The 19804-nt window shown below is 37.1% G+C and overlaps 1 protein-coding gene across 3 annotated transcripts in view; it reads right to left on the bottom strand.

Moving 5' to 3' along the window:
- Dpr1 (defective proboscis extension response 1) overlaps positions 1-19804 on the bottom strand; it is a 251820-nt gene that overhangs the window by 90857 nt on the left and 141159 nt on the right. The gene's annotated exons all lie outside the window — the stretch shown is intronic.

Here is a 19804-nt window from a genome sequence, read left to right as displayed (position 1 = left end):
TTTCACAGAATAAAGATTAATGCCGTATTCAAGATTATTTATTAAATTTTTACTATAACGAGTTATTAATGTTGCAAAGCGTATTTTAAGCACGAGCACTAAACATCGGCGAGGTGAATTTAAGAAAGAAATTGCATTTAGGATAGTCAAAGATTTAATAAACTTAATCTATCTCGAATAAACCTGGAAGAACTCGCTCTGAATTAAATGCCGCGTTGAATGCTAAGTGCTGGAGTCAAAGTAAAATTTGCTCTTGCTTTAAAAAATATATTTATCCAACCAAATTAAATATACATCGACGTGTATCCACCTTTCTTTATAAAATAGCTTGGAGCTCTCGCGACAAGAGAATTCAGAATTATTTGCGACATAACAAGTTTGCGCGTAGAATCCGTTGGACGTTAAAAGTTATGCGCTGCCTTTAGATGGCCGCCTTTGAATAACCCGGCTGCTTTTATCGCGGGCGCGTTAAGGAAGTCTATTAACCGATTTGAAATTTCTTTGTGCATGTGTCCTCCGTTAATGGACCGGGTAAAAGGTTCGTGAAGTGGCGTGTATGGGCGAGTCGGCGTCCATGCAAGCTCAAAGGTTCATCGAACGTAAAGTGAGAATTGAGAATTGCCTTTGTTCTTTGATACTTGTACCACGGTATTACAATTCACGTTTGATTTTCTCGCGTATAAATCAACAAATCAAGCCAAATTGTATTTTCTTACGCCGGCAGCGTATTTCTCTAAACGTTAACATTGGGTGGGAGTGCGAGGTAAAGCTCGTTAAAGTATCCAAAGGACACTCGTTTGCGAAGAATGCAGTCGGAATTAAGAGCTCTGCAGTTACGGCAAGGTGGAGGTTCGATAAAGTCGAGTTGTAGAGTTTAGGAAGAAAACTAAGACGACCGCAAACGAGAGTCGTTTAACTAGCCGTTCGTGCGAACAGAGAATCTCATATCTTATCAAAGAATGAAAATAAAAAGAAGATAAAAAAAAAAGAAAAGAATAGAATTACTCGTGTCGAATAATTTATGGGTCTTTAGATGACTAATTTTAGGAAGTAACAGTAATTCACAGACTTACGATCGCGGCAAAAAAAATATATTTTTTAGTCGAGCTTGACGTAATTTTCAATAACGCACAGTTTAACTACAAAAATTTTTTTATTTAATCATCGTAAGTAATATTGAACAAAGTTTGTCAAACGACCGTACTTATCCACGATAATGACTCTACTGTTTTTTTTTTTTTTTCTTCTTTCTATCTTTTCTTTTATCAGTTTTCGTGTACGCGTCTCTTTTTCCTTCCCCAAAGACTAATATCTTATCACATTGCATCACCCCGCATTTGGCGATTTTCCAATTATCGGTTGGATCATTCCGATCATACATTTGCATCCGCAGTTCTACTCTTCAGAACTTGTTTCAATGCTAATATGCCGAGCCGCTCATCTCCCCGCTTCTATACGTGAGCGGGATATATGTGGAATGCCCCCGTTTTAATAGTCGCGGATATTTGCGCGAATAATGAGGAAACGAGAGATTGATCGGAATAAATGTCAAGAGATTAAAATAGAATATCTGATATTTTACGAACGAAACAAGTTCTCTCTCTTTTTTTTCCCTCTTTTTTTTTCCCCATAGAAATTAATCTTCAAATAGAAAAATTTAGTTAACTAATTTCAAAGTAGTTTTTAACCAAATTGTCCCATTTGCCAGACATTTTGCCTTACGAGTTTATCGGCCAATAAGCGTCTATCATATTGATTTCATAAGCGAAACTTCGACTGATGTTTCCTTATTCTACCGTAAAATCAACTTTTCCAACTTTCACCTGTTGGCGCCGGAATTTTCCGCACCCGTTTCGAACTAATCCTACCGCCACGTCGCCTCTCGATTCCGCGCGCCGTCATTTGCATCCAAATGCGAAGAAGTTCCTCGCGAGATTACGCGCGACGACGCGGTTTATTAATATTGAAATTATTAAGCGGCCCTGAGCGCTTATATTATTTCTCGCGTCGTTCTCGGTTTTACATTTATCGCGCAAACTGATATTCTTGATCGCTTTCGCGAATGCTTATCGGCGGGCATGATGAAAAAACAAACCGGATAAAATCCCATTGCACATCGAGCTGCTCGATATAAAGAATTAAAAGAAGAGAATTAATTTTTCTTTTTCGTAAGTCGCCACGTCATTTTCTCTTGGTGAAAAAGTCTTGAGTTTGATAAAGGGGTGTCGGTTCAGCGAGAACAGTGCACGGTTACTCAGCGTAAAACTTGCAGGCGTTATTTTGCAAAATTTATTACACACGCTCGGGCCATATCTTCGCATATATCGAAAGAAAAACGTACGTATGGCGCGTACATTATATGCAAAGTGACGAATGGAGAATCACAATATCAATTTCGTCCGGAAATCGTAGTGAAAATTTCACGGAGCTCACCGTGGACGTGCCTCGCAATAAAGGAAATTACGTGCCGCGCAAGATTCTCGCGCGGAAAACCGGTCCTCACAAGTTTCGCGATCCTTTCTGATATTCCGCAACGGAATTTATTATAGCTGTTCGTCGCTCGCACGAGCGTTTTCCCATGCCGCAAGCGAAATTCGAAACACTTCGCCGTCTCTCCGCTTTTCCTACTCTCCCACGTGCAAAAAAAAATATTCGCGAAGCAAGTTTCGCTGCTGCGTAAGCACGAGAAATCCATATTTATGCGGCATCGAAAATCCGATATTATTCCGCGTCGCAGAAATGTTGTGCGATCACGCACAATTCGATCTTTCTTTCTTTTTTTTTTTTTTCCTCTGAATATTATATTTTCGTCTGTTTACGATTCTGATATTTGGCCGTTATTTTTACAATTGAAACTTTACCAATGTTACAAACCGCGCAAGCGGTTAAAAAATGTCTTTAAAAATAAAATAACCGACTCATCATTCGATCAAACGCAATTTGTCACAAAATAAAGCTAAATAAAATAAAACACAATAAGTATAAATATACAAAATAAATGTTCCTCTTGGTTTACTTTTCTGTGAATACTATAGCATAAATATCTATATTAAAAAAAATTTCCTAGGCAATTCTCTCGAATTAAAAAAAAATATATATAAAAGACAATATTAGCTGTACTATCGAGACGTATAATATCGATATTCCTTTTCTTCACTGTTATTCTGCTTTTTAGCATTAATATCGTTTATCATGAGAAATTTTTGTTCCTTGCGCGACGTTTCAATCACAGACGCCAATCAAATTTCCGTCAAAGTAAACAGAATTCGAAATATAGAAAGAGGAAGGAAAAAAGAGAAATCAGAGTTCGAAAGCGAAACGCACGACGTAAACAAGTGGGGAAAATAAGCTTTCCTCCGAATGAAGAAGAGGGTCGCGGCAACAGTCAAAGAGTGCTTTTCCCCATTTGCGGTTTCCTCGCTGCATCGCTGGTCAAAAGCTTGCAAAACGTAGGACAGTCGCTAGAGACTGAACGCAACATCACCCAGTCTCGTTCTTTTCATGCCCCGTCACCATTACACGATTGCAACGCCTAGTCCGGTGATCAAAGTTCCCTCTTGCGTCTTAAACATTCTAAGGGAGTACGATCTTTGTAACTCAGTCTGATAATAGTAACTTAGGCACCGCGTACGCACGATGGCTTGCGCGAGAGCACACGAGCGAACGGAAAACGGCGGGTGATAATTTAGACGAAGTTGTAAAAAATTTATGAGCGCGTACCTTACCGGTCGTTAAAAGTTACTCGGTCCACGCGAATTCACCGCCGGCAGCTTTTAATTAAACGACAGAATCGCCCCTGAAGCTGACACCGACGTGCGTAAAGTGTAACGCCGTACCCTGCGAGCGGCAAACTGTAATTCCGAACATGACGAAATATATCCGAGTGGAGATTTATCTAGCTATTCTGATTTTACAGCTAGTGGGGTTAGATCGCGAGCTAAATAGATATATTCCTTAGCTAGTTTTTGGCTTAGTACTAGTCATAATTTATAAAAAAGTATTTTTTATTTAGTGACCATCTAGTTAATGTTTAATCGTTAATGTATAGGTTTCAAAAAGTAAGATTGTATTATTAAAAAAAAAAAAAAGAAATCTGTCTAGTATCCGTCTAACCACTGTCTAGCGCGGGTTTTGTAGCGAAAAAATTATTCCTGTTTAATAACGAGCTCGAAAAGTTGGATATCTAAACGTTTTTCGCCGCGTGCTAATCTACTTACTGTACTAAATTACGTAATGCGCGCTCGACCACCGAATCCGTCGAGCCAGCTGAGTCCGCCGGTCTATCACTGTTCCTCAGTGTATGTGGCTGCCGGAATTACCGATAACGATCGAATATCGAAGTTACGATGCATCAACATTTACGACAAGAAAAATTAATCATTTTATCGAATTATTTTTAGCAGCGCTTCCATTGCGTTAGCATAGGCATAAATATTTTATAACATTTCAAATCGCACTGAAACATATTAAGTACTCTGGCATTTATTCAACCAATTTTATATCAAGTATGAAAATGGAAACTTAACTCGATAGAAGTTTACAAGACTGTGCTTTTATAGCTGAAATCAGCGAGTTACTGAAAAATTTCCATTGGCTGTTTAGTGGCAAACACGCAATGGCAGGCTCGTAAAACAGCACGTAAGCAATAGCAATTTCAGCAGTTTCGCCCTTCCGTCGCCTATAAAAATCCGATCTTAAACGGCGCTTTTCTTTCGCACGTTGTCGAAGGAGAGTGTTGCGTATTTACTTCGCTTACGATTTACTATAAAAGCGCGATTAAAAATAGACGATTACAATCCCCCGAAAAAATTATACGCCATTATCGTCTTATTACGAAATCGGAGAAATTTGCAGGCCAATATGAAACGTGCTCGACATATTATTGATAGATTTATAGCTAGTTTTATACTGCGAGTTTTATATTTCGATATTGTACAGATTGAATTTCAAACATAAATCATGAAATTATATAGCACGCGGAGGCGTAAATTTTATAGATTCCTCTATAACTTCGCTTGGTTTAAACGTTGAAACGACAAAATAAATTTCAATGCAAAATACAGCACAAATAACTTAGAGATTAATCAAAATTGACAGAAAAATAGTTTTGAATACTTGTCATCGAAATATTTTTTAATTAATTAGATATTTCAATCACAACTGCATTTCAGTTAGAATCACAGTGACATTACACGCTTAAAAGTATGCATTAACTATCGGAGATATTCGTAAACTGCACACCACCGGGTGTTGTATTAAAATAAACTATATAATAAAACTATATAATGCCGTACATTAACCAAATGCAAAGTGAATTTGTTCATGTTCCCCGAGAATTTTGCGTAATTACCATATATTATTATTAGCATAAATGCCACGCATAATTATTCGTATACAATGAAACACTGAGCGAAACTTCACGCAATGAGATTTGAATCACTATAGGATTTATCTAATCTGATTAAATCAAAAAGTAAAGCTGCACTCGGTGCACCATGAAGTTCGAGCTAATTCATTATGATAACAAAATTAAAAATTATTTGAATATGCGTGTAATCGATAAAAATAAGAGCAAGTTTAATCGCGCGTATCGCTCACCTTGATAGAAATAATTTTGAAATAAACCGTACAACTTTCCTTCGCACATTTTCCCCCAAGTAAGTTTACCGAAAATGGCATTTTCTTTATTTAATAACATTTTGCGTTTAATTAAGTGCCTCGCAAAGAAACATTTCTCTACTTCATTCTCTTAATACCACTTTCGAGGTTGTATATCGGGCCGCGACCAGACCATTACTCTTCTACCGTCGATTACGGATCGACTTTAGCAGCTTAGGAAGATAATATTTCTCATCGCCCGTATGGAGTAAGTTCACTGTTTATCCATTAAGCGCGAATCTGATCACCCCCTAACCCGCAAACTATCTCAACTAGGATGCTATATCATGTCGGGGGAAAAAAGATCGGTATTTTATTACCTGCAGTTCAGGACTATCGATGATACGATAAACTAGTAATTTTTAACAAACTTTAATTAACAATTTGCCTTTGTTAGAATTACAAAATTTCTGAACTGTTAAAATCACAATCAGAATAATTCACTCGATAGTTTAACTTCATATATTTAACATTTAACATCGCGTTAATTTCTTTCTTTTTTTAAAATCATTTTACTTTGATTTTATTATAATTAAAAATGAATCCACTGTTTCCTACGGTTTCTATTTGTAATTTAATTATAAATACCTTCTAATACGAAAGTTAATTACAACTGCTTTGCGAGTACGAACTTCCGACATACGCGAATGTCGCGGGTGATCCATTACGCTTTCTCGATTAACTTTAGATCTACTGTAGGAGTTTAATGAGATAACACCCCTTCGGGATACAAAGAACATTTATTTATTAAAAAGTAAAGACACGTCTTTGTAAAGAGACGAATAATTTCAAGCCGTAATGCTACCTGAGCTTTTAGAATTATTGCCGCCGGTAAGTGCATGTAATAAGTAATAGAAAGAATTTGGTTAGAGTTAGCTGAGGTCATAAAAAATTACGAAGGGTTTTGCGAGGGTATTAAAGAGACTTCGCGTCTTACTTTTTAACTCCTTCGATACTACGTATAAAAGAACATCTAATAATGTTCGCTGAGTCCCATGAAAAATTCATGAACTCTTTATTTAAAAAAAAAGAAAAAAAGAAAAAGAAAATATTCCAATTTGCTTGATTTTAATAAAACGTTAAACATTCAATAATCTTTATTGTGCAAATACCACGTCCGAGCATATGATAATTTATCGCATCGCCAGGATATTTTTAGCGCCGGGGATGAATTGAAGAGTTTGTGTACCGTTCGCTCTATATATCGCGCATCCTATCTCCCCTTATTCTCCCCGTCTCCTTCGCCTCTCCTTGACTTCTATGTAAGTTCTAAGAGGAATCTTTGACGATCCACGGGGAATTGGAATTTCCGTCATCGAGCGGCTAGGTGTATCATGAAGCCTTGGTAAGCTGATACCGGTTTCGCTCGCGGCACTTCGCTTCATTTGCGTATTTGTATCGACGGGTCTCCGCAGGTTCACCGCATTGACTACGTAATGTCGTATAGATTACTGAGCCTTCAAACGCTACCCCCGTGACAACCCTCTATATACCCGGTTGCATACGCCACCGAATTATAGCGATGCATTGTGCCCTATTGGATAAACAGAGCTCTTACGTGCCGCGTAACGTATACCAAATATTCCGTCTGTCGAAAGGTGTATTTCCACGCGGGTGCAAAATTAATTTCGCGATACAATTATATTGCATTAATAAAGAATTTAACACTTGGATTGAATACCTGTTTCTCGCGTAAGCTTTGTTAGGCGCGTTTATATCTGTGACTAAACAAAATAGGAAATTAAAATGTAAAATTTTTATATAACCGTAAACTGTTGGAAATTTTGATGCGATCTTACATGCGGGTGAAGCAAAGAAAATTATGGCGGTTACATCGAAAATCGATCGTTCGGCAGAACGGAGAGTTCACGGTGGAATATTATTGCAGTTGTTTTCGCAAGTTGAGACCAGGTGCATTGCCTCCAGCCAATACTAAAGGAAACGCATCCTAATCACGTGCCAAGCGAAAAGTTCGCGATGCCACGTGCATTAAATATGCAATTTATCATGCACGAAGGATTTCTTGTGCGGCACAATCAAGAAATACTTTCTTTTTTCGCGGTCTCTTAAGCAATCGAATATAATATATACGATGTACAAAAATTAGTTCATTAAAAAGAGAAAAAATAGCAGAACAATCAGTTAACGAATTATATATAATATTTTAAATTTTATTTTTATTAATATTATAAAAAATTATGTATACCTATATTTATTTAATTCATTCGTATCTATCACTGTTACAGTGAGCAATATATAACACACGTACTATTAATTATGACTAGTAAACAGAAATTAATTAACTTATTCATTACTATCTATTTCTATGAGTGTACTCCGATTTGATGGGATCGATATTTGCTATAACATTAATTCAAATACCAAAATTTGTATCATAGTTCATTTTATTGCTGGCAGTAATTATTATCTTAACTTGCGTTATGTGACATTTATTTGTTACCAATTTTAGGATTTATGTAAAAAATAATAAAAAATAGAAAAAAACAGGATATTTATTCCAAGTTCACGTATTATACAATTAGTAATATAATTCGTAAGGCTGTTTAAATTGACGCCTGATCCAATCAAAACATCTTTCCCAGTCGAACAGAATTTCGAATCTCGTTTTACGAAGCGCAGTCGTCGTTCCCGTTCGGTATTGCAAAATAATACATCGTGATGTATTAACACCTACTGCGGCGTGACGTCAATTTCACTAGGTGCGACACCGGGGTCCTTTCTTTCGCGGGGAAAATGCAATTTTATCGCGGCGAGGTTTGTTTGTTGCGAAATAGCGCGCCGCGCCGCCGACTGCCGCCGTCGGTTGATTTCAGAATGGAGGATAAAGATAAAGGAGCTTTCCTAATGCAATATAGAGCGCATCCGCGCGCCCATACTTTATCTCTCCATTCCTGTTGAATTATTCACGCGTGAACTCCGCGACGAGCATCCCCAAGAATCGTGTGCTGCAGACTTCAGAAGACGCGCTAACTTTGTAAGTCATGTCCGTTAGCTTATGAGAATTCCGTGTAAGCACGCGTTTCTAGAAGATAGAAATTTGACCTTAATTTTGAGACAGCTCGACGGTATCAGAGTAACGCCTTCAATTGTTTGTGCTAATCCGTAATTTCTAAATGCCAAAATAAAGAGCAACGTAAATGCTCAATTTTTTTTTTTTTTTTTTTTTATTTACGATAAGTAATGATTTATAATTATCAAATATACATTTTATAGGAGATATATTTATTTTGGATTCTTCTCATTTATTTTAACTTTTACGCCCATCAGCTTTCGCTAGTTATTTATGTGCATTTAAATAAATAAAAATTTTGTTAACGTATAAGAAGTACTTTTTCAATTCCACGATAAATAAATATTTTTTATTCAAACTAATACTTTTTAATGCACTTTTATATTTTATAACGTTATTAGTGTTAAAAAAAATGGTGTGTATTGTACATGCAGTCTGAACAGCTATAAATGTTTGGCAGAGAAGCACATAATCCATTTAAAAATAAATAATATCGGGATATGACGATGAATTTAGCGCACGTTGAGCTCGTTTCAGTTGCACGTTTGATCAAAATGTTACGCTCAAACAAAAAACGAGAGCCAATACTGGGATTTAACGACATCAATCGAGACCGCTGAAATGGCAACATGGAACCGTTATATAATCTATGGAGTTAAAATTTATACATCGTTCTAATTCATATGAAAGCTCGCGTCTCTGGCCATGCAACTTTCATGCGTTCGAACGTGATCTAATCATTTTGTAGGGATCGCCTTTCACGTGATGTAAATAACTAAATTACGTTTAACATGGCAGCGCTGTAGTAGCTTTTTTCGGAGCTTTTTACGAAAAACGCAGAGGCGAAAGCTGATAGGAAAAAAGTTTAGTTTGTCCTGCCTGTTCTTTTTTGCAACGTCGAGTGCACAGTGGCATTTTTGTAAGCTGATTATTTTCAAAGTACTACAAGTCAAAATATTTCAAATCTAAATATATTTGCATCAGGCACAAAGAAATATTAATGCAACGCGTTTGTTTCAATAACACGCTCGAACATGTCTTTATATTTTAATAAAAGTTTTTTTTTTACTTTCCAGCGAAAAGTTTTAAATTTTTTAAAAAAATTGAATCTCAATATTTCTATTCAGTCATCCGTCAGTTTTGTTCCGTGTTTTAATACGTTATTTAAACAAGTTGCAAAGTTATTTCTGTCAAAGTGGTAAAGTCAAAGGAATTAAAAATTAAGATTAAAAGCACAAAGCGATATACCGCAAGATTTTCTTTTAATTGAGTTAATGCGACATTTGGCGAGGCACTTTATGGACGGGTGAAAAATATTTGTAGCACGTGTTGGCTCGTCAAACTTTTCCCGCGAGAAAAATTTTTACCGTAAAGGAATAAGTGAGGTAGCGTGACACGGGACAGCGAAACCACAGACTCGAGGAGCGAAACTTTATTCGAAAACGAGTAGTACGACGTTCAGTTCGACTTGGCGAAGCGACGAGACGTCGACGCCTGTTCACGCCGGTGAGCTAGCTACATTTAAGCGACCGTGTTAGAAGTGGCGCAAGCTCTATTAACTTTTCAAGGGGAAGCTACAAACGCGACGCTGATTTGTATTAAGCGTGTTCGCGCGACGTTGCGTCGCGGTATGCATACAAATGCTGCAGAATGTAGGTATTTCACCCAAGTAACTTAACCGAGTAAAGAAATTGACGTGTTGTTGTGCGCAGACATTTCATAAATCCATAAAATTGAGTCGCTGATATTAGAGAAAGTCAGAAATATTGCGTTGCGATAAAGCGACATTTTCCATAATGCAATCACACGCGTAAAAGAATATTTTCGGATTAGCATCTTCGTATGGAAACTTTTCTATTTAACCCCATATTTACTGCTACATTAAGATTATCAAGTTAATTAAACAAAAGTAATATCGGAAAGTCAGGCATTTTTACATTGCGCGCTTTCTCTTTTCGTACATAATTACAAATAAATCCGTATAATCGTCGGATTTGAGGAATTAAGAAGGTTTGGTATTTAATTAATCATATTGGAACAATATCACTTCGGATTTTTCTTTCATCGCATAAACGCAGATTAAGCATCGTCGCTTTTGCAAGGCAACGAAGTTATAAAAAGCATTGACCTAAAAAGTAGAAGAAGCGATAAAGAAAAAGAGGGTGGAAAACGTAAACAGGTCGAGCGTTTAAAATAAAGTGTAAGAGAAGGAAAGCCTCGACGTCTCTATGAAATCAAGTTACGGAACTTTTATTATTTATTTGTTAGGCAAGACGGCGCAAATATCACATGGCTGACAGGTCATCTTAAGATACGATAGAGCTGTCAGCTGTCGGAGGCTGAAGAGACAAAGCACAAGACAACTTTTCCACTCGAATTAATCGTAACGATCTAATTTCACTTCTAAGAAAATAAATTATAAAAGAAAAAGGCTTATTTCAAATCATAATTATTTCAAATTTACGTATGCTCTTATAAAAACTTCTTAAATCTTAATAATTCCGTAATTTCCAACTACCGTGATTTTATACACAATTTCTTAAACACTCTCTATCATATCTTTTTAATCTGTGCGTAATTCTTTTTAAAATAACTATAGTGTATGTATGATTTAAAAGGATGGCAGGTTAGTCTGATGAAATAAAATTCAATTAGACCTGTCTGAGTAAGTTGAAAGAGCTACCGCTTTCTTCTAGCTTAATAAAAAAAAAAAAAAAAAAAAATTATTCGGTGTTCTTTAGTGCCTTTCGCAACTTTTTCGTTGAAAAACATCGAAGCTACAAAAGCTTCGTGATCACGAGAGGAAGCCCTTCCCGACTTTCCTTCAACCTGCAAAAAGCGCGAGTCATGAGTTCGCAGGGACCTTCGTATTCCCTCAGAAAAATGTGGCAGCGATTCGAATTGCCGATTTCTTCGAATAGAATTGCCCCGTCTCGACTACGCAACGATGCGATTTTTCCGAGGGTGCTCGTAAGCATGATTTTCCACCGAATGCATCTACCTTCGATTCGCGGCGACACCCTCCGAAGTGTCGTAAAAGATTCGCGATTCCTCGAGCGGGTAAATGAAGTTTGCGGTTGGCGGAACAAACCGAATTGCGATAGCGGGTGAGAGCAAAAGGGAACGACTACCATATGGCTCGGGCAACTGAAAAGAAGTTAACATAAAACATGCGGCTTTATAGAATTTAAGGAACGACATTAAAACGACACACGACGCACGATAAATTTGCAGAATACATTTACACGACCGACGATTATTATCAAATTGCAATTCTTGTTTATAATGAAGACATCGATCCGTAACTAGCACGCATTCAATGTTTAATGTTTAATTCGTATTGGTTATAAACCTTGCGTAAATAAATTTTTTAATCGAACGATCATATATCATCGAATCACAACATAATAAACGTCAAACATTGCATGCTGGCCGTCGTAAAATATTTCGTACTTTACGAGGTATATGTTGAGTACTGAGTATACATTATTTCGCGCACTCTCTAAAATATTTATTAATAAACAACTACAGTATCGCGTTATTTTACGTTATTCGAATTATTTGTATTACTCCATTTAATTCGTCTCGGGCTCTTCATTCGAAAGTAATGAATAATTATGTTTCAATCGGGAAGCAAATCAAAGTACACGAGATATACATATACAAAATTATAAAGAAATAGTATTAATAATTTTGATTGCTATTGCTTATGTCTTAAATAAACAGGAAAAAATATCGCGTAAAATATTTTGTCTTATAAAATAAATGCGGTTTAAGCTCGTGATTCATTAATAAATGTCATATGCAGATTAATAATCGTTATTTGTTTATGAGAAATGCTTCGACTAATAAAGCTAAAGTCGAAGCAGCTTACGACATTTTCTATTTCAATTCGAAATTTATCGCATGAATGACAATACGGCAAACGGTGCGCTATGCAGAACGAGCATCACGCGCCGCCAAAATATTTAAATAAATGTGCATGTAAATCGAATATTATGTTTCTTAAATTGCAAATTAATTTCAATGAATGAACTATTACTGCGTATTAAATACAGCGTTTAGCTGGGGATATAGAAGTCTCTACATTCGGATAGCTTAAAAAGATAAATAATAATTAATATAAAATACGCTCTCGTTCTTTACCAAACTAATCGCTCGGACGCAATTAAGTTCAAACGATTGTTTACGAATGTACAAATATAATTACTTAAATGCGAGATAATCAATGTTAATTTGAATAAACGCTCGTTTAACTGTTGCAAATAGTATTTGCTAATGTCACTACTATTGATCGCTGGATAACGCGGTCGAGTGGACTGCTGGTCCTTTACATAACTTATGCCATTTCCTATATTGCGCACGAATAGTCTCGTCCGTAACTTTAACGCGATAATTACGTCCTGAAGTATTTGCTCCTGAAGCGAATGCAATTTGACGTTTATTATAATGCGGCCAGTCCGCATTCATTATGGTAACCTTCATTCAACGATATATTTTGACACACATATGAATCCGTTTATCGTCGCGACCCGATGTGACCATATTTCACCAATAAATTACTAACCTATAGAGCAAAATCTCTCTCATCTCGACAAGAACATAATTCCATAATAATAACATAATTATCCCCGACGTTGCAGTACAAAGAGCAATTTACATTTCCTTTTAAACATTCGAAATGGCCATTGTGATATAATTGCGAACGCGAAAACTCATTTCGTTATTCGCGTGAAAATAGAAATAACGTTACGCGATTTCATAATAATTTAATATTTTACGGGATTGCTATCAACCCGTTATCGGCGGCATTAATTTTTCGGAAATACGGCAGGCGAATAATTTTCGCGCGATCGCGAGCTTAAGGAGAAGTAATCATTGATCTGGCAGTAACGTTACGTAGTGTAAATGCTCATTGGACTTAATTAGTTATTCCCCGTTCGTCTTCGTGCGTGACTCGAGTCGCATGTGACGCGATGCACTTGCGTAAGCCTTCAAAATTAGCGAAGTTCGCGGGTTGCAGCTGGGACGCGCGGAGGAGCATCCTTCGTTAACGCTGGGAGCGTGCAAACTCGAGCAACGTGGTTCATTACACACGTATTGGGGATTACCGGAAATAATCGGACAGCGACCGTTGCAATCGGATTAATTCGCATGCTGTTGGCGGCAGGCGCACGTTGACGGTTCGTTACGTCAACCGTTCCCGTTTGTTTCGTATCTTCTTTATCGCCGCACGCGTTTTGCCGCTGTAATCTTTCTTTTTTAATGAATACGTATCAGTACGCGCCACCAGCAACATTTCATTCATTACCGCTGCCTTTGACGGGCCGAAACAGAAGGGATTATGTATCAAAATTGTCAATTTGATTACTATGTAATTTACATATACTCATTTGCCTGGCAGATTCCGGGAAATTAATGAATGGCATCGTTGCGTTACTACACAAGGTACAATCTATGAGAATCATTCGCATGTATTAAGGCATTTTGAGGATTTAAACGTAATTTTCAGTCAAGTTTATTTTTCAATTTAATCTAAATTGTTTTTACTTATATATGTATAGAAACAATGTGAATTCAAATTTCACTCGAGTTTTATTTTAACTCCATTGTTATGCAGCCCGTGTTCTATTTCAATGCTATTCGGTTGCCGCTTAACGTTTTCTCAAATTTCACGATAGATGAATTTAAATTCGAGTTTAATCTATGGACTGCGCGGGTTAAAAGTATCGCTGAAATCTACCGTAAAAGTCGCAAAATGCGGCGAAAATCGTGTAAACAGCGACGTACCGTGTATTTCATTGCTATTAAATGTCACGTATTACAAGAGCGACTCATTGATGAGAGAGATTTCACTTCACCGTGTTAAAGTGTACGAATGATAAACGACTCTTGCGTGACGTCGGCGATACTTGAAACATTTACACGTGCGCGTATTAGAGTATTTGATTACCATTTCGATGTCGTTTTTTTGCCACGCGTACTAGGTAACTTTTTAATTATTTATCACGAGCGGCGTAACTCAAAAATAAATTTAATCGTATTCAAATACGAGAAGATAAACAGCTGTTTATAATAAACCACGCGTCGCAGCTGCATCTGATTGCGCGGCTAGATGCTAACAAGCTTCGTCTGCGATTCAAAGTCTTTGACTTCTGATGTATATGCACTCTTTACATTGCAAATTGTTGCTCAGCTACGCGTTAAAATACACGTTTACGCAGAGAAACTAACTACGTTTCTCCAGAAATTATAGTTTGTAAAATTTTCGAGTAAACACAATTTATATATATAATTCAGTAGAAATGTGTTAATCTTGTCGCGACTCGCCGTTATAAAAAGTTGCACGGTTTGCAATAATAAAAAAAAAAAAAAAGATTTAATTATATTATGAAAAAATATAGGGAAAATTCAACTTGAAACAGTTAATGCGGTTCTCTCGTTATTTATTGCTGGGAAATAGAAGGAGAAGTACTTGAAAAATGTAAAAAGAAGTGCGAAATAAGTTTGCCCTTTTACCGACCTAAAGTGTCGTTCCTCTTTATTGCGTACTTAAAGAAAATAATTTGGTTGGGAAGCGTTTAAATAATGGTTACTTTATTTCTACCTTTAAAAGCGGCGCTCGGCGCCTTTAGTGATTCTTCAAGCAACCTTTAGCCAGTGAATGGCCCACTAAACCTACTTCGTTTAAATTCGGAAAAGTATAACGCGAAAAGTTGGGTTAAGTTTTGTCGAAACGAATACGGCGAGTGCAATTGGAATTTTTAGAGTAGTTTCAAGATAATGTAACTGAACTGCCTACTTGGTACTTAGATTTTTGTAACGGTAGTTTATCCGAGTGTTCCGTATGCTTTTCGATTGTTAATACCTGAATTCGATGAATTCAGGTTGAACTTTGATCGAGAGGATTATAAAAGTACGATCAATGCAGGATCGATTTCAAATTGAAAGATGAAACCTGAACGGGCAATAATCCTCCCGGAAATTCAATCGTATTACAGGGAGAAAGTTGCAACATTCTCTGCAAACTATGAACAGCGATGTTTGATTACGACATTTGAAACGGCGAAGTTAATAATACGCGCGACTTGTTACAATTCAGCAAATAAAAACCTTTATGTGCCCGCGCAATTCTCCTTATTTTTTCGGATAATTTCTATCGTTAAAACTCGTCAAACCAAAAGTATAAATTCCCGTGACGGTGCAGTAGTCCGCCAGTAATGGCAATAAAAATGAAACGCGGCAGAAAAATATGATAGCCATGATATTAATGTAAATCGGTCGTCGAAGAAATTCTTCCCAATTATTGGAAAACTGGAGAAAGCAGTGAACCGTTGCAGAGAGGGGGAGGGCGGATAGCACTTTATCAAATGGACAACGCTTTACCTTTTTCTTTTTCTCGGGGAAAGCATGTAAGATCATTGTGTGCCGCAAGCACGTTCATTTGCAATAGTTATTCAGCCGAGTGCTAATGAATCAATAATGGCTGCATCGATCGTAAAATTTCAACGAGATTGCGCGGTTTATGTACGTACAAAGGCGATTTCATTCGAAATCGTCGTCGGTCGAGCAAAGCTTCCTTTGTATTTTGGCATTCTATCGTTCGCGTTGTTTTCCCATGCTCCGACAAGCGTGCTTAATCCGCTCGGATTACACGAATGATGGTAGAAAAAGATATGCCATTACTTTTCTTTAACAGTCTCAACGCATAGGGCGTTTATATGCAAGCTCGCAGTTTACGGAGAATTAAAAACGACGATGCGCGGATAACGATAATCACAAAACTACAAACAGTGTATATGTCACGTTTATTCAGCGCGTTTAAACGTGCAAGTCATTCACGATATGAAAGACAGAAAGAGAGAAAGAGACCGACTTGCGAAATTCGTAGCCGCATCGGAATTTCTTAAATCAAAATATTTTTAATTACATGTAAAATAAATCTTTTCGATAGTATATCTTGTTCAATGGTACAAAGTCGTTGGCAGATTAATAACGTAAGACCGATATCACTCTAAAGATATATATTCGTCGGGATTACGGTGAACACTTCTACTCTCTCATTAGGGGTCGCGAAAGACTCGTTAATTTCCACTAAACTCGAGCGCCTAATAAGATACCAATAGATCTGCGTCTAATCAGGACCGCTTTAATTACAAGTGTTTAAGAACAACGTTGGGCAGAAGCTCTCGTTGCCCACAATATCATCTGTCACAGGCCACCCGTGAAATAATTAGCCATTATCCCTTGCGGTTCGTTGCTAGGTATTTCTCGGCCTCGCGAAAAGTTGGGTCATCCGAGGCAAACTTAAAGTAGAATGCTATAATACGGTGCACACAAATATCGTCGCAACCGGCGCAACTTAAGAGACGGCGGGGCGTTTAATTTCGCTGCACCGGCACACGAGCGATCGGGATCGGCGAGGTGCAATTGCAACTCTCTTAATTGCAACGGCAGATAAATACGCCGGCGTAAATTAGGGAGTTTCTGGAAACTTAAAGCGTCGCGGCTGCTGACTAAATTGAGCGATTCAGAACTGGAAGGAAATCATCTTGGAGCATTGTGCGACTCCGACTTGGGATCGTCAAAGATCTGTAATGACTCGCAAACTCGAGCACGGCCGTTGATGACTTGCAAAATGCAGTTCGCGGAATCGTATGCCATTAATCCAAGGGGGGGGGGGGAAGGGGGAAAAGATTTGCCATTATTCGCGATTAACGCCTCGAAGCTAATATCTTTTTGCATAAGTAGCCACTTTACATTCTCGCGAATTATATTCTAACGATTATGACCGTGAAAGGTATAATTTCATCATATTTTATTATAAAAAAATTTTATAAGAATCCTTATAAGCCCCTTGATAAAATACGTAATACGGAACATATTATGTAGAAGACGCCCGGTGTTCTAAAAAGCTCGCTTCCAGATGACATGGTCCATTTAGCACAATGGTTGAGCCAGTCCTGGCCATGTAGGTTCATCCGAATCCCGGCGAGACGAATTTGCGCGGAAAGGGGATTGAAATGGGTCGCTTTGGATGCTGAGAGATATTGCCGCTTATAGATCTGCACATGTATCTTGTGGCTGACGGAGATAATCTAACTATCATAACGAGATGAACGATCCTGGGAGAAACTATAATTGCCGTAAGAGTGACAAATACTCGTGTCTACCCTTCTCCGGGAACTGCATCGTGTCGTAATCGTATGTCGCATAGAAATTCGCGGTCATATATACATATATTCGCGACAAGAGTTTTATTTTTATAAAAAATATCTAAATTATGTGAATATTTACTTTTATTAAACTATTTTATAAAACTATAAATTTCATCGTTAAATTAAAAAAGATATATATTTTTCTCGTAAAATGAATTACAGATTGAAAATAAATAAAATAAAACAATTCTCTAAAATTTATTAAAATGGCAATTTGCACGACCGATATAACATGTTACAAGAGAATTTTGTACAAGTGTTCGATGAAACATTGTACATAGATACGTGAGGATATCTATTCTTGCTTTAACTCAATATGATATATATCCTCAAAATATTTAATAAATGACCAAGTAGAAACGGCATGTTTTTAATCAAGCATTTAAAGTTAATATTGTATTACACGATAATATCTCAGCGCCTGTTTTAATACAGTATATTGAAAATAATTGATAAAAAATTATACTGCAATTTATTCAACATTTACAAGGAGAGTTTGATCGAATGATAAACGTCGGATTTAAATTAAACCTCCTATCAAATAATGGTACTCGTACACAATTTTGAAGCTTGAAAGTTGTGAAGGGGAAAAAAAAAACAAAAAAACAAAAAAAACCCTAAAAAATGATTCGGTCTGACATAGATATCCGTATCTGCACCGATTTTGAAGGATCGTATTGCTACGTGTATGATGGCTACGAATTTCGCAATTGATTTGTGGATGCCCGGTTGCACCAAGAACGGCTACAATTGGAAGGAGGGAGAAACCAATTAAACCGTCAGTGCGTTAACGCGTGTCATTCGTTCCCATATTGTAGCCAAGTGTGACCAATCGTGACATTGAGACTTAATTGCACGAATAATAATGGCAATTGTCCTGACGCTTAATATTATTTTCTGTCTTCTGTCATTTCGCTCATCATTCCGTGCCGGACCCGACATATATTATTACAAACGAAGAATGACCACAATTTTACCTGCGCGGCTTAACGTCAAATAAACAAATATTATTCCATAGCGATATTACCACATTTCGATGTATACACGTTTCAAAACCGAGTATGACGTTGCAATTTAATTAATTTCGGGAGCTATTTACATCTACGTCATCATAAAAGTAAGCTTCGCAAATCAGCAATTTCTGCAGCTGAAAATTATAAATAATTAGGAGATTACGCAATTAAATCGACCTTCAAAGCAGATTATTCAGTCCATGAGTGTGTGCGTACAATGCATACGTGTAAGCAAATTAAACTGTTCCGTCAACTATCCTATACGCGTGTGTGTTACTTGTCAAAACCTCTCGTTAATAATTGTAATTAATTATAGCGGCCATAGCAGCAGCATTGATTGTTTCAATATTATTCAGTGTAGTCTGCGTTGCAAAAAAAAAAAAAAAAATTACTTATCAAATGTTATTTAACGCGTAAAATTCGCAGCACACAACTCTATTCTATATGTATTCTATTTCGAAGCTTTCTGCAAAAGCTTTCACCAAAGTTACCTCTCCCGAAGTTTTACACGAATTATTCTGTGGATTCCCGTGAACTCCTATCTCAACGCGGACGCTCTTGCGTCTTGACATAAAGGCTCTCCCCGTCTCACGTAAGATGAAATATTTTGGCTTACGTAAATGCGAAAGCTTGCCTCCGAAACACACGGTTATTACGCGCAAAGGAGCGAGAGCAGAGAAGTGAAGGATGCAATGGCGTGGGAATATTGCAACGATAATGAAAACATCACAGAGTAATTATTTCTGCACGTCTCTCTTCTGAATATCAAAGACTGGGAAATGCGCGTTTGTATTAAATATACGTTTACAGAACATTTCCTTGGAAAATAATTCGCGACATTACATTGTTAAATTGACAATTGTCTCGTTCTTCGATAAGAAAAG

The sequence above is a fragment of the Cardiocondyla obscurior genome, linkage group LG11 (assembly GCF_019399895.1).
Source record: "Cardiocondyla obscurior isolate alpha-2009 linkage group LG11, Cobs3.1, whole genome shotgun sequence".
NCBI lineage: Eukaryota > Metazoa > Arthropoda > Insecta > Hymenoptera > Formicidae > Cardiocondyla > Cardiocondyla obscurior.
The sequence above is the reverse complement of the archived record's forward strand: the minus strand, read 5'-3'. Positions and strand labels throughout refer to the sequence as shown.